At 43.7% G+C, this 15530-nt stretch overlaps 1 protein-coding gene across 10 annotated transcripts in view; it reads right to left on the bottom strand.

Moving 5' to 3' along the window:
* NUMB (NUMB endocytic adaptor protein) overlaps positions 1-15530 on the bottom strand; it is a 158261-nt gene that overhangs the window by 77053 nt on the left and 65678 nt on the right. For 6 of the 10 annotated variants that reach the window (XM_080661124.1, XM_080661119.1, XM_080661122.1 and 3 more), the window contains one exon: positions 3911-3995. The exons of the other annotated variants lie outside the window; for them this stretch is intronic. The gene's annotated coding sequence lies outside the window, so the exon portion shown is untranslated. The remainder of the gene's footprint in view (positions 1-3910; positions 3996-15530) is intronic. 10 annotated transcript variants of the gene reach the window in all.

Here is a 15530-nt window from a genome sequence, read left to right as displayed (position 1 = left end):
GTTATCAGGAAGGGGAGAAAAAGCTACTGAAAAGAATGCTCACAGAGTAGCCCTTGTTTTCTTCTTGTTTCCATTTTGCCTTGTATACCTTCATCTATCCCTTTATTTTTAGTTTTCCTAAATCATTTTGTCTGTCTCTTGTATACAGCTCATAGTTGAGTCTTAGTAATCCAAACTGAAAATCTTGATGTTTTTTTAAATATATTTTTTATTGATTTCAGAGAGGAAGGGAGAGGGATAGAGAGATAGAAACATCAATGAGAAAGAAACACCATCGACTGACTGATTCCTGCACGCCCTTCACTGAGGATCAAGCCCACAACCCAGGCATGTGCCCTGACCTGGAATGAACCGTGACCTCCTGATTCATAGGCTGATGCTCAACCACTGAGCCACGCCGGCCAGCCTCTTGGTGTTTTTATAAAGGTAAGTTAAATATAACAAAAAGATAAGTCTTTTAGCCTGGACAGTGTGGCAAAAAGTAAGGTCCTCCTAGCATTCTAAGCCCCTGGTTCCAGCTATTCTTAAGGCCTCATATATCTTGTCCTTGGCCCTAGCCCGTTTCCCAGTGGTCAGTGCATCAACCCGTGGTCCAAAGGATCGTGGGTTTGATTCCCAGTCAAGGGCACCTACCTTGGTTTCAGGTTCTCCAGCCCTATAGGGGTGTAGGAGGCAACATTGATGTGTTTCTCTCTCTCCCGCCCCCCCACTTCCCCTTCCATTTCTCTCTTCTCCCTTCCTTTCACTCTCTCTAGAAATCAATGGAAAAAATATCCTCGGGTGAGGATTTAAAAAAGAGGGGAAACTATTACTTAGCAGAAATTTAAGATAACAAAAGAATGCTTTGAACAGCTTTATGCCAAATACTTTAAGAACTCAAAGTAGATGGATTCTTAAAAAAAGAAAAAACTTTCTAAAAACTAACTAGAAACAGAAATCCTAAAACCATGTAGAAAACTGAATACATACCTCTCCAAAAATACAAAGTCCACATGCCTCCCCCAAAACACTAAGTCCAGACAAGTTGAACAGAAGTTCAACCAAACTTGAAAGAAACAGATCATTCCAGTCTTAAAGAAATCCTTTCAGAGGGGTAAAGATGAGTTCTCAACTCATTCTTTGAGGTCGGCATTATCTAGATACTAAAATCAAATCAGGACAACATAAGAAATAAAAATTATGGGCCAATTTCACTCATGAACATAGATGCAAAAATCCTAAATGAAGTACTAATAAACTAAATCCAAATGTATAAGAAAAGATCACCATGATTAATTTGGGTTCATTCCAGCAATGCAAGGGTAATTCAACATTAGAAAATGTAATTGTCATTCACTGAATTAACAGAATAAGGAAGGATAACCATATGATCTCATAAATGCAGAAAAATCAACTGATAACATTCAATATTTATTCTTCTCTCTCTCTCTCTCTCTCTCTCTCTCTCTCTCTCTCTCTCACACACACACACACACACACACACACACACACACACACACACACAATCTTAGCCAACTAGCAAGAGAAATGTCTTTAACCTATAGAGTGTCTATCAAAAATCGATAGCAAACATTATTAATGGTGAAACATATCAATGCCCACTATTCAAAAATTAGGTGCAGCATAAGAATGCCCACTATTAACACTTGCGTTGAATAATGTTCTGGAAGTCCTAACTAGTCTAGTAGGGCAAGAAAAAAAAAATGGTATAAGCACTGGAAAGGAAGACAAAATTTGCATTTGTAATACTTTAATAAAATATTTTAGTAAGGTTGCTGAACAGAGATGTATATACCAAAAAAGCTTATAGCAGCAAACAGAAAATGGAAAGAAAAAAAGGAAAAATATATGATTTACAACAGTAACAAGAAATAAGGTATCTAATAATTAAATCCAAGAGAAGACTTGAGAGATCTTTATGGAGAAAAGATCTTTACTGAAAGATATTTTTAAATATAAAAAAACTAGAAAGATATACCATATTTAAGGACAGAAAGGCTCAATATGATAAAAAGAATAAATTAGCCTTGGCTACTCATTGATTGGAGCGTTATCCCATACACCAAAAGGTTGTGGGTTTGGTTTCCATTCCCGATCAGGGCATGTATAGCAGGCAACTGACCAATGTTTCTCTCTCACATGATGTTTCTCTTTCTCTGTCTACCCCTTCCTCTCTCTCTCTCTCTAAAATCAGTAAAAATATATCCTCAGGTGAGGATTAAAAAAAGAAAAGAATAAATTAAATGCATGTGTAGATTAAAAGCAGTAGAGATCTTGGGCTCGCATATGAGACAAGTCCCATTTTTTAAATTACAGCTTTTGAGAGCTTATTTGAAAATTCTAGTAGAGGAATGGTACTCTGTTCTACTGGGGAAGGTCATCATCTTCAACAGTGTGCAGCTTCGGGAGGGGCACACATGGGTGAGGAAGGAAGGAGACTCGCCTAACCAGCCAGATCAGCCAAATCAACCCTGGAGATCAATGCGGTAACAGATTTTGCAGCCAGATCTCCTTATATCCTAACAGCAGTCTTTAAATTTTTGCGTAACTTGACTCAAATTACTCCTGTTCATAGATATTTTTGCAATTGGCATAAACTTATTATCACTAATTGTAAAAATTTTATTTTAACCAAATTGTAGTAATAGCTGATATGGCACTTCAGAATTGACAGCTGCATTGAACAAGTGTGAATGAAGAGCACATGATCAGTATTTGGCCGAGTTCTTTTTTTTTTTTTTTAATATATTTTATTGATTTTTTACAGAGAGCAAGGGAGAGGGAGAGAGAGTGAGAGTTAGAAACATTGATGAGAGAGAAACATCAATCAGCTGCCTCCTGCACACCTCCTACTGGGGATGTGCCCTCAACCAAGGTACATGTCCTTGACCGAAATCGAACCTGGGACCACTGAGTCCGCAGGTCGATGCTCTATCCACTGAGCCAAACCGGTTAGGGCAGGCTGAGTTCTATTGAATGTCCCATTGGTTCAAAGATCAACCAAACCCGTTGGTTCACCACATGTAAGCTTTGATAACCGCTCCTGGAAGTGATAAAATGTAGCCAACATTTTACCTAACACATAAGGTTTTGGTTCTTGATAATTCTCTGTGAACATTGCCAAAACACCATCTCCTTAAAAGCCACCTAAAAATGTATACATCTATTCTAAATACAAATTTCTTTTACAAAAAGAAAACAGACAAAACACATTCATAATACAATGATTGTACTGAACTAAAAGAGTATTCTAGTGGACCTATTTGTAGTTCTCATACATACAATACCCTTGTACATGTGAGACCTATAAGCAGTTGCTCAGTTTGCATTACAAGAGATCTGAACTCAATCAAATGTATGATTTTCTTTAGGTTTACCTTATTCAAATTTAATTTTGGTTCATGTAACTTTTGTGATATCTTATGTTGCCTCTTAAATTTGGCTTTATCCAAATTTCCTACACAGAATTAGAAATAATGATCATGTTTTACTAGTTGCTAGATGATAATACTGGGTACCAGGCACTATTAAAAGTGCTTTCTACATATTAAATCACTGAATCTTAATAGCAACCCTATCAGATGTATAAGACTGCTATCATCATTTTACAGATAGGAAAACTGAGGTATAGAAAATTTTGTTAACTTTCCCAATGTCACACAAGTAAGTGGAGAAATTTAGGGACTCATGCCCAGACTCAAATGCAGAGTTTCAGACCCTTAATTACTATGTTATACTATATTTAAAAGATATAAAATTATGGATAAAGAAACTCACCATTAAAAATGTATCAATAAAAGTTAAACAATAGTTAAGCAATATTAGTATCAATACAACTTATCATAGGTTGATATTTCACAGTTATTTAAAAGATTCATGCCCATGATTAAGAGTTTGAAGTTGGACAGACCTGTCTCTGAATCTTGGTTGTGCCCTTTACAAGCTGTGTGACTTTGGACAAGTTTCGTAACTTCACCAAGCCTCAGTTTCCTCATCTGTAAAATGAGAATAATACAAATCTCACAAAATTGTTGTAACATGAATATTGCTACATTACACTAATATGGTAACTAAATAAAATACAGGAAACAAAATTAAAAGAGGAGGTTCTCAAATTTCCCCAGAAAACAGGACTTTATTATAATACTAGTAGGCCGGTGCACGAAATTCGTGCACATTAAAAGCGAATTAAAGGAAACACCTTAATATTGCTATTTGCCCTTTCTCTATAATAGAAGTGTCAGAGATGAAAGAAAATTAGTAAAATGTATATAAAAATCTTCCTCCTGTCAGAGTTTGGGGCATGCCGCGGGACTCAGAGTCAAGTCCCCGCCCACCCATGCGCACTTTGAAATCGCGCAAGACCCAGACACGACTGGCCCCATCCCCGTCAAGCCCCGCTGGGCTGGGGGTGCAGCCTCAGGACCCCCGGCACACACTAGGTGGGGGGGTGCAGCCCCAGGTCCCCTGGCCCGGGGTGAAGGGCGTGGCCTGAGGTCCCCTGGCCCAGCACCATGATGGGGGGAGCGCCCTAAGGTCCCCCTTCAAGCCCCACCAGGCGGGGGGCACAGCCTGAGGTCCCCCAGGCCAGCTCCAGGGCAGGGGGCGTGGCCTGAGGTCTCCCGGCCTGGCACCGGGGGGCCTGCCTTGAGGTCTCCTGGCCTGGCACCAGGGGGCATGCCTTGAGGTCCCCTTTCAAGCCCCGCCGGGCAGGGGGCATAGCCTGAGGTCGCCCAGGCCAGCACTGGGGCGGGGGGCGTGGCCTCAGGTCCCCCGGCCCGGGGCAAAGGGTGTGGCCTGAGGACCCCCAACCCGGCACTGGGGCGGGGGGTGAGCCTTGAGGTCCCTCGTCAAGCCCCTCTGGGCAGTGGGGCACAGAAGCCTCAAGTCCCCCGGCCTGGCTCCACGCAGCCTCAGGTCCCTGCTGATCACTCCTTATGGGAACCCCGTCTCTGCTGTGGGCGCAGCCATCTTGTGTTACGGGAACCCCACCTCCACTGTGGGTGCAGCCATCTTATGTTACGGGAACCTCACCTCCACTGTGGGCGCAGCCATCTTGTGATGGCATGATGGTTAATTTACATATTACCTCTTTATTATATAGGAAGGACTAGAGGCCCAATGCACAAATTTCATGCAAGAGTAGGCCTTCCTTCCTCTGGCTGCTGGCACCGGCTTCCCTCCAGCACCTGGGACCCAGGCTTCCCTCAGAGCCCTGGCTTCGTCCAGAAGGACATCAGGTCTAATTGGTATATTATGTTTTTTTATTATAGATAACAAAGATGACTACTGCAAGTCACTGCAGCAAACTATAAGATCCATACACTACTGTAGAACCACAATCTTCTCTAATTCATAACAAATAATTCCCCTAGATAAAAGTCAAATGCCTAGAGGTAAACTACTGGATCTTGGAATATAAAATACTGTATGTACATATAGAAAGAGACAAACAGATAAGACATTGTTGTTTGTCCACAACAACTCCTACAAATCCCATTCCACACATATCCTTTTTAAGACCAGCAGTATTCAAGAAGCTCAAAACAGGAAGAAGCAATTCCCAGCATTGGTGGAAGCAATTTTTATGAGAGAAAAACAGAAAGAAACAGACATGTCATCCAAGTATGGTAGAAATGTCATTACCACTGAAGAGTGATTATGTCAATCATACCTGACATTTTACTAGTCAAAACAACTTAAACAGTCACTAATGCTGTCTTTAGAATCTCAATCCAATAATTTAAAAATAATCACATTTCTACCAATGCCTGTATTTACCAGTAATATACCTATTTGTAATAAGGTTAGGTGTTTCTTTGAAGGTGATGATTTTAGAAATATATAAAAATCTTCTTTGAAAATGAAAAAATAGAAATAATATTTTACAAAAAAATCCTATAGGATAATTGTTAATTGGCTCATCAATGCTATTATCAAGGTGAGTTTTTATTAATATCACCAGTCCAATAATTGAGAGACACATAGACTGGTTGCCTCCTGCACACCTCCTGACAGGGGCTAGGGATCAAACCTGCAACCCAGGTATATGCTCTTGACTGGGAATCAAACCTGAGATCCTTTGGTATGCAGGCCGACATTCTAACCACCAGTCAGGGCCTCACCATTCCTAGCTAATGGAATAAGACAAGAAAATAAAATAAAAGATATACAGATTGGGAATGAAGAAATAGAACTGTCTTTGTTCACAAATATGATATGGTTGTCTATGTAGAAAATCAAAAGAATTACCAAAACAAACAAACAAACAACAAAAACACAAACACCTCCTGGAACTAATAAGCAATTATAACAAGGTTGCAGGATATAAGGTTAATATAGAAAAGTCAATTACTTTCCTATACACCAGCAATGAACAAGTGGAACTTGAAATTAAAAACATTTACATTAGCACCTAAAAAATTAAATATTTAGGTATAATTTAGGGCAAATCTAACAAAATATGTACAAGATCTATATGAGAAACTACAAAACTCTGAAGAACAAAGTCAAAGATGAACTAAGTAAATGGAGAGATATTTCATGTTCATAGATAGGAATACTTACTATTGCCGAGATACCAGTTCTTCCCTATTTGATCTACAGGTTCAATACAATTCCACTCAAAATCCCAGCAAGTTATTTTGTGGGTATTAACTCATTCGAAAATTAAAGTCCCACATAAATACAGTTAACTGATCTTTGACAAAAGAGCAAAGACAATACAATTGGGGGGAGGAGGACAGTCTTTTTACAACTGTGGCTACAGCATCCTTGTTGAAGGAAGGGTAGGATATGAGATCAGAAAGAAAGCCAAGTGCTTCATAGGGTTTCATGGGATATTGCAAGTACTGTGGTTTCTATTCCTAGTAAAATGGTTGAATGCCACTGGAGGGTTCTGAGCAGAGGAATAATGAGATGTATATTTTTAAAGGATCACTTTAGCTACTGCATTATAAACAGACTAGAGGCCCGGTGCACGGATTCATGCACCGGTGGGGACCTTCAGTCTGGCCTGCGCCCTCTCGCAATCTGGGACTCCTCGGGGGATGTCAGACTGCCAGTTTCAGCCCAATCCCCGCAGGCCTGGCCTGGTAGTAGGGCGCAAAGCGGCAGGCGCCAGGGAGGAGCCCAAGCCTGGGCCAGGCACCGCGCAGCTCCTGCTCATCCTGGCCCCACTGTGCCTACCTGCTGCGAAGGCAGGAGAGGCTCATGCCACCGCCACTGCGTTTGCCAGCCGTGAGCCCGGCTTCGGGCTGAGCGGTGCTCTCACTGTGGGGGCGCACTGACCACCAGAGGTAGCTCCTGTGTTGACTGTCTGCCCACTGGTGGTCAGTGTGTGTCATAGTGACCAGTCGACCGGTTGTTCAGTCAACCGGTTGCTTAGGCTTTTATATCCTATACTAGAGGCCTGGTGCACAAAATCCGTGCGCGGGTGAGGGGTGCCCTCAGCCCAGCCTGCACCCTCTCCAATCCAGGACATCCCTCTCACAATCCGGGACCACTGGATCCTAACTGCTCACCTGCCTGACTGCCTGATCGCCCCTACCTGTCCCCCCCTGCTGGCCTGGTCACCCCCAAATGCCCCCCCTGTTAGCGTAGTTGCCCCCAACTGGCCCCCCTGCCGGCCTGGTTGCCCCTAACTGACCCCCCCGCCAGCCTGGTCGCCCCTTAGTGCTCCCCATGCTGGCCTGGTCGCCCCTAACTGGTCGCCCCACGCAGCCTGCTGTTCAGTCGTTTGGTTGCCGCTCACTAATCCCCCTGCCGGCCTGGTCGCCCCATGCAGCCTGCTGCTGAGTCGTTTGGTCGTCTCTCACTAACCCCCTGTCAGCCTGGTTGCCCCACACAGCCTGTTTGTTAGTCCGTTCGGTTATTTCGGATATGATGGTTGCTTAGCCTTTTATATATAGATAGATAATAAAAGGCTAATATGCAAATTGTCCCCTTGACCAGGAGTTCAACTGGGAGTTTGACCAGGGGCGGGGCCAGCCTGCCAACCACCTGCGGCCCCTCCCCCAGCTGGCCCTGCCCCCGATCGGCCACCCCCATCCCGATCAGTGTTGGTGCCAGCTGGCCAACCTCCCGCATCCCCTGCCCCTGGCCAGCCGGCAGCACCCCCATCCATGCACGAATTCATGCACCGGGCCTCTAGTATATAGACATCTCTCTATATAAAAAGGTAATATGCAAATTAGGCCAGGACTCCGTAACGGGTCACAACCAGACAGGAGGAGGTTGCGCACGCAGCTGAGGCCCGGAGCAGAGACGGAGACAGAGGCAGGGGGCCTGCCCGAGACAGCATGGTGGCTCAGGTGGCCCCGGAGCAAACACAGGCAGGGGGGCTGGTGCTGCGTGGTGCTGGGTTCACAGCAGCCGTGGGCTTAGGCAGCTGCAAGACCCAGGCAGCCCCAGTGGCTGCAGGCCCAGGGCTCATGGCAGCCATGGGCTCAGGCAGCCGTGAGCCCTAGCAGCTGCGGACTCAGGCAGCTGCAAGGCCCAGGGCTCAGGCCTTGCAGCCCCTGCAGCTGGCAGTGGCAGCAGCGGGATGATGGGGGTGGCGCCTTCCCTGATCAGACTTGTCGCCTCCCACAGAGGGTGTCCAGACTGTGGCTTAGGCCCGCTCCCCTGGGGGAGTGGGCCTAAGCCGTCAATAGGACATCCCGTGAGGGCTCCAGGACTGTGAGAGGGAGCAGGCCGGGCTGAGGGGCCCCCCCTCCAGTGCACAAATTTTCATGCACCGGGCCTCTAGTATAGGTCATAATTAGTTTAATTATGAGGCTATTAAACTAATCTAGGTGAGAGGTGATAGTGGTTTGAACCAGAGTGACAGCAGTAGAGGTAGATTAGATAGTCCACTTTTTATTTGTGCCCCAAGCTCCAGTAGAGACCACATTTGGAGCAGCAGTTGCCAACAGAAATCATCAAATGAATAAATTTACAATAATCCATTGCTTTTTTTCAGGACCTTTCCAAAATGGTAGGGTTCTGGATATATCTTAAGAGTGGAGCTGACAGGATTTTGTTAATGAATTGGATGTATACAGAGAAAGTGAAGAGTGAAAGATAATCTTTAATTGAGGCTGCTGGCTGAGCAATCAAAAGAATGGAGTTGCCATTTACCAAGATGCAGATGATAGAAGGAGAGCAAATCAGGAGTTTGGTTGTTCAGTCTGATAAAATGTAAATGTTTATGAATGGTGTAGTTATATGTCTAACTGTTGAAAATGGCTAGCTTCAAGTCTAACGAACATATTATATTCACCATTAAACAGTCCAAATCTCCAAGTCTGAATGTAACATCTCCTTCCTCTGTATCACTACTTTTTTTCCCATTTCTTATAACATTTATTACCTTTTATGTATTATAACTATTGGTGTATGTCATATGTCATAGAACTTAGGCATCCTGAGAGTAGAATTCATCCTATCTAATAAAGAGGGGATATGCTAATTGACCCTCACACCATCACAAAGATGGCAGGTCCCACAGCCAATAAGGAGGGAATATGCTAAATGACTGCACCACCCTCAAAGACGATGGCGCCCACAGCCAATAAGGAGGGAATATGCTAATTGCCACGCCCTCAAAGATGGCGGTGCCCACAGCCACAAGATGGTGGCGCCTAGTCTCCTCAGCCCCGCTGAGGCAGCAGGCGCACGGCAAGGCCAGGCCTGCCCCCAGGTGGGCCTGACCACTCCGTGCGCCTGCCTCCAGAGTCTCCCAGTCTCCTCAGCTCCCCAGCCACCCAGGGCTGGCCTGAGGCACAGGCAAGCCTCGGATGGCGGCTGCCCAGCTGCCCAGGGCCGCCCGAGGCTCAGGTAACCAGGGCCAGCCGAGGCTTGTGCTGCCGGCAGTGGCAGTAGCAGAGATGTGATGGGGCGTCGCCTTCCCCTGATCGCCGGGTCACCTCCCACCCCTGAGGGCTCCCAGACTATGAGAGGGGGCAGGCCAGGCTGAGGGACCCCCCATCCAGTGCATGAGTTTTTATTTATGAATATATTTACCAATTAGCTAACTTAATCCTTCTATTTACCAATTAGCTAACTTAATATATTTACCAATTAGCTAACTTAATCCTTCTATTATTACTTCCTTTAGTAGTATTTAACACATAAGAAAATTCAGGTTCAAAGATATTAAGTAACTGATGCAAAATTACACAGCTAGCCCTGACTGGTTTTGCTCAGTGGATAGAGCACTGGCCTGCGGACTGAAGGGTCCCAGGTTCGATTCCAGTCAAGGTCTGTACCTTGGTTGCGGGCACATCCCCAGTCGGGGGTGTGCAGGAGGCAGCTGATTGATGTTCCTCTCTCATCGATGTTTCTAACTCTCTGTCCCTCTCCCTTCCTCTCTGTAAAAAAATCAATAAAATATATTTTTTTAAAAATTACACAGCTAATAAATAGGCTGACATTTAGCCCTAACTGGTTTGGCTCAGTGGATAGAGCGTCGGCCTACGGACTGAAGGGTCCCGGGTTCAATTCCGGTCAAGGGCATGTACCTGGGTTGCGGGCACATCCCCAGTAGGAGGTGTGCAGAAGGCAGCTGATCGATGTTTCTCTCTCATCGATGTTTCTAACTCTCTATCCTTCTCCTTTCCTCTCTGTAAAAAATCAATAAAATATATTTAAAAAAAAATAGGCTGACATTTAAACTCAGGTTTAACTGAATCTAAAGCCAATGCTTCATATTGTCATTAATCAACCTTAGTACCTAATTTAAAGCCTTGCCTACAAAAGGCACCTAACATTTGTATTGAATAAATAACTAGATTAAAAAAGTTAACTGTCTTGGGACAGAAGGTAAATTAGAATCAGACTAATGATCTGATCAGAATTGGAAGATACAGGAAAAGAGATAAGAAAATCCTTAATAAGGCTTACAAAGCTTGGCATAATTTAGCCCAGTGGTCGGCAAACTGCGGCTCGCGAGCCACATGCAGCTCTTTGGCCCCTTGAGTGTGGCTCTTCCACAATATCACATGCGGGCGCGCACGTACAGTGCAATTGAAACTTCGTGACCCATGCGCAGAAGTCGGTCTTCGGCTCTCAAAAGAAATTTCAATCTTTGTACTGTTGATATTTGGCTCTGTTGACTAATTAGTTTGCCGACCACTGATTTAGCCAATGCCTATCAGGCAGACCATCCACACTGGCCTTCTTGGATGCCTTAAACCAGGGGTCCTCAAACTTTTTAAACAGGGGGCCAGTTCACTGTCCCTCAGACAGTTGGAGGGCCAGACTATAGTTTTTTAAAAAAAACTATGAACAAATTCCTATGCGCACTGTGGGCCCGGGACGAGTCCGCTGCTAAGCAGGACAGGCAGCGGCACCCGGCGGACCGGATAAATGTCCTCAGCGGGTCGCATGTGGCCCGCGGGCTGTAGTTTAAGGACCCCTGCCTTAAACCTTCCATGCTTCTTTTCTCCTAAAAGTTGCTAAAACATAGTTCTAGAACCTCTTACTTTTCTCTAAGTTAATTCCATTCATCCTTCAGAGCTATGCTCAAATATCACTTCTTCAAGGTAACTGTACTTGACTATCTCCTCTCACTTGAACTAATTTCTGTAATAAGCTCATAATACCCCACAATTCTTTACTTATCACAATATAAATAAACTACAGGCTCAGTACACAAAATTCATGCACAGGTAGGGTCCCTAGCTACTGCCAGCCAAGGGCGCCTCCTTTCCCGCTGCCACCTGCTGCCGCTGCCGCCGGCCCCACCCCCTGGTCAAACTCCTGGTCCAACTCCCAGTCGAAATCCCGGTCAAGGACACAATTTGCATATTAGGCTTTTATTATATAGGATATGTACTTAGTACCTCTCTTCCCTATAAGAATATAAGCTGCATGAGGGCAGGATCCTTATATGTCAAGTTCATTGCAATAATTAATAATGCTTTAAATTATTTATAATTCTTATTATAAATTATTAATATTTAATAAATACTATATAATAAAAGCCTAACATGCTAAGTGTCCAGTCATCCAGTCATCCATTCAGCCAATCAAAGCGTAATATGCTAAAGATATGCTAAGGCCGCTCAATGCTTGCTATGATGTGCACTGACCAGGGGGCAGACAGTCGACCGGTAGGTTAGTTTGCTGCTGGGGTCCGGCTTATTGGGGCTGAACAAGATGGGCCAGACACGCCCTTGAGCCCTCCCACGATCCCTCCCTGGCTGGCCAACCTCCCACGTCCCTCCCCGGCCCCGATCATGCACTGGTGGGGTCCCTCAGCCTGGCCTGCGCTCTCTTACAATCCAGGACGCCTCAGGGGATGTTGGAGAGCTGGTTTCGGCCCAACAGCAGAATGACCAGTCACTATTATGTGAACTGACCACCAGGGGGCAGACGCTCAATGCAGGAGCTGCCCCTGGTGGTCAGTGTGCTCCCATAGGGGGAATGCCGCTATGCCAGAACCCGGGCTCACGGCTGGCGAGTGCAACGGCAGTGGCAGGAACCTCCCCACCTCCGCAGCAGCGCTAAGGATGTCTGACTGATGGCTTAGACCTGCAAGCGGGCCTAAGCCATCAGTCGGACATCCTCCAAGGGCTTCTGGACTGCAAGAGGGTACAGGCAGGGCTGAGGGACCTCCCTGAGTACACGAATTTTGTACACCAGGCCTCTAGTATTTAATAATAAGTAAAGGCAGCCAGTGTGGCTCAATGGTTGAGCATTGACCTATGAACCAGGAGGTCATGGTTCAATTCCCTATCAGGGCACATGCCCAGATTGCAGGCTTGATCCCCAGTAGGGGGCATGCAGGAAGCAGCCTACCAATGATTATCTCTCATCTCTCTCTCCCTCTCCCTTCCTCTCTGAAGTCAATAAAAATATATTTTTTTAAAAAAAGTAAAGACAGCCATTATAGATTATCACAGAGTAGATTATATCAGACCAATTCTCCTGGCTTTCTTAACTATAAAAACTGGATTTAAAAACTAAATTAACAAACAAAGAAAGCAGCCAGCATGCGAGAAGCTAAAATACCAGAGAAAAAGGAAATGCAGAGTTAAGTCTGACAGTCTCCATTAATACCAGAGAAAAAGGAAATGCAGAGTTAAGTCTGACAGTCTCCATTACTTTTTCCTTCTGAGGCAACTAGCTGCAGACTAGAGGTTTGGCAGTCTCACAGGACTGCAGAGACAGAGATTAGAGTTCAGGATTTAGCGAGACAGGCAGGATTTGAGGGGCTAAGATTCCAGAGAAAAGGCAACCACAGCAAAGTGAGCCTGGACCTTCTGTACTGCTCTTCCCTTCAGGGTATTTACTGAATCCTAACCTGCATGGGGGTGCAAGGCCCAAAGTGCCTATTTTGAAGCAAAAAAAGGTAAGCAGAACTTTTGGTAGCCTCACAGTGCTAGAAAAAGAAAAATTACAGTTCAGGGCCTGCCAAGAAGAGAGGCCCTGGCAAACACCCCAGGATTCCATTTGATACCTCTGAAAGACAACACTCTTGGAGTAAGGGGAAACTGGATTTCAATCAGCCCTTAAGAAGTTTAAAACAAAGACTCAAGTCATCTCAAGCCTGTATTGGATCAAGGTCATCTGCTCCTACTTTTAACTACCACCAGAGGAAAATTAAATCCTCTCTAGAGAACAATATCATCATCAAGAACCTCTGTAACTTCTTATACACAATGTCTGACATTGATTTTTTTTAATTACCAGGAATGTTATGAGACAGGACCAAATGACTAAAAGTCAAGGAAGAAAGCATACAACAGAAAAAGACCAAAAGGGGATCCAGATATTGTAATTATCAGACACAGACTTTAATATGTGATTGATATGTTTAGGAAAATAGATGGCAAAATGAGAATTTCACCAGGGAACTGGAATCTATAAAAAAATAAATAAATGAAGATTCTAGAATTTTCAAAATACATAATATGAAATTATTAAACAAATGCTTACAACAGCAGATTGGACACTAAATGAACTAGAAAACAGAAATTATGCAGATAAAGTACGGGGGGGGGGAGAAAGATGGAAAATACAGAAAAGTACATAAAACATATTGGATGCAGAAAAAGATCTAACATACAGATATCCAAAATCCCAGAAGAAAGTAAAAAAGTGGGGCAGAATTAATATCTTGACAAGACACCAAGCTACAGATTAAGAGGGTCTATGGAACTTAAGCATCTCAAAATACAAAGAAAATCGCAGAGAAGCATTATTGAAAGCTGGTGAAAATTAAAGGCATTGCTTCTCTAACAAAAACAATTGAATCAGAAGACAATGGGATGATGAAAGAAAATAAATGCCAACCTAAAATTCTATGTCCAATAAAAATATCCTTCAAAAATAAAGACAAAATTTAAAAATGCTTTCAGACAAAAAAACTACCAGTAGATTCACACTAAAAAATTAGGAATTATCTATGAAGAAAATAATCTCATATGAAAGCATGGTAATATAAGAAAGAATCAAGAATACTAGAAAGAGGAAATATGCGGCTAAAATTCAATAACTAAAACGAAATAAAATTACAACAAAGTGAAAAGAAGATAAAAGGGAAATGATGAATGGAATGAAAGGGCTGTAAGGTACTTGTATTATCCAGACAATAGCAGTAATCTATGTACAATATGGCCATACTTCCTCCCATTCCTTATGCACACTCCTTTACAATGTGACTTTGCTACTCCTCCTATCAAGAATATTTCTCTGGCCGAAACGGGTTTGGCTCAGTGGATACAGTGTCGGCCTGTGGACTGAGGGGTCCCGGGTTCGATTCCGGTCAAGGGCATGTACCTTGGTTGCGGGCGCATCTCCAGTGGGAGTTGTGCAGGAGGCAGCTGATCGATGTTTCTCTCTCATCGATGTTTCTGACTCTCTATCCCTCTCCCTTCCTCTCTGTAAAAAATCAATATATTTAAAAAAAAATAAAAAAAGAATATTTCTCTGGCTCTTGAATGAGGGTTTAGTCATGTGACTTGCTTTGGCCAATAGGGCATTAGAAATGTCAGCAGAGACTAGATGGATTTATCTTTTCTTGATACTTTTAGAACTTTCAGCCATCAGTTGAATGAATCTGTCTGCTGGAAAGGCCATGTAGAAAATAGACTCCCTTACCCCTACGCTGGCCAAAAGCCTGCCAACCAATAAACATATGAGTGAGGTTATTCTATAGCATCTGGCCCCAGCCAAATCACTGTCAGATCCCAGAGATCAATAAAGCCCAAGCCACACTGCCAATCCAGATAATCATGAGCTATTATGTGATTTATTTTAAGCCATAAGCTTTTTCTGAAACAAAAACTATCTGATACAAAGCAAATATATGTAGGTAGATAAGGGGTTCTCAAATAAGGTTGACTTTGCTTCTCAGGGGTCACATAGCAATATCTGAAGACATTTTTCGTTATCAAACTGGGTGAACACTACCGGTATCTAGTGAGAAAAAAGGCCAGGAATACTGCTAACCATCGTAGAAGGCCTCCACAACAGAAAATTTATTCAGCCCAAAATGTTAACAGTGCCAAGTAAAGCATGCTAGAACAAGGCAGCCTTGAGAA

Source organism: Plecotus auritus (assembly GCF_963455305.1).
Source record: "Plecotus auritus genome assembly, chromosome: 1".
NCBI lineage: Eukaryota > Metazoa > Chordata > Mammalia > Chiroptera > Vespertilionidae > Plecotus > Plecotus auritus.
The sequence above is the reverse complement of the archived record's forward strand: the minus strand, read 5'-3'. Positions and strand labels throughout refer to the sequence as shown.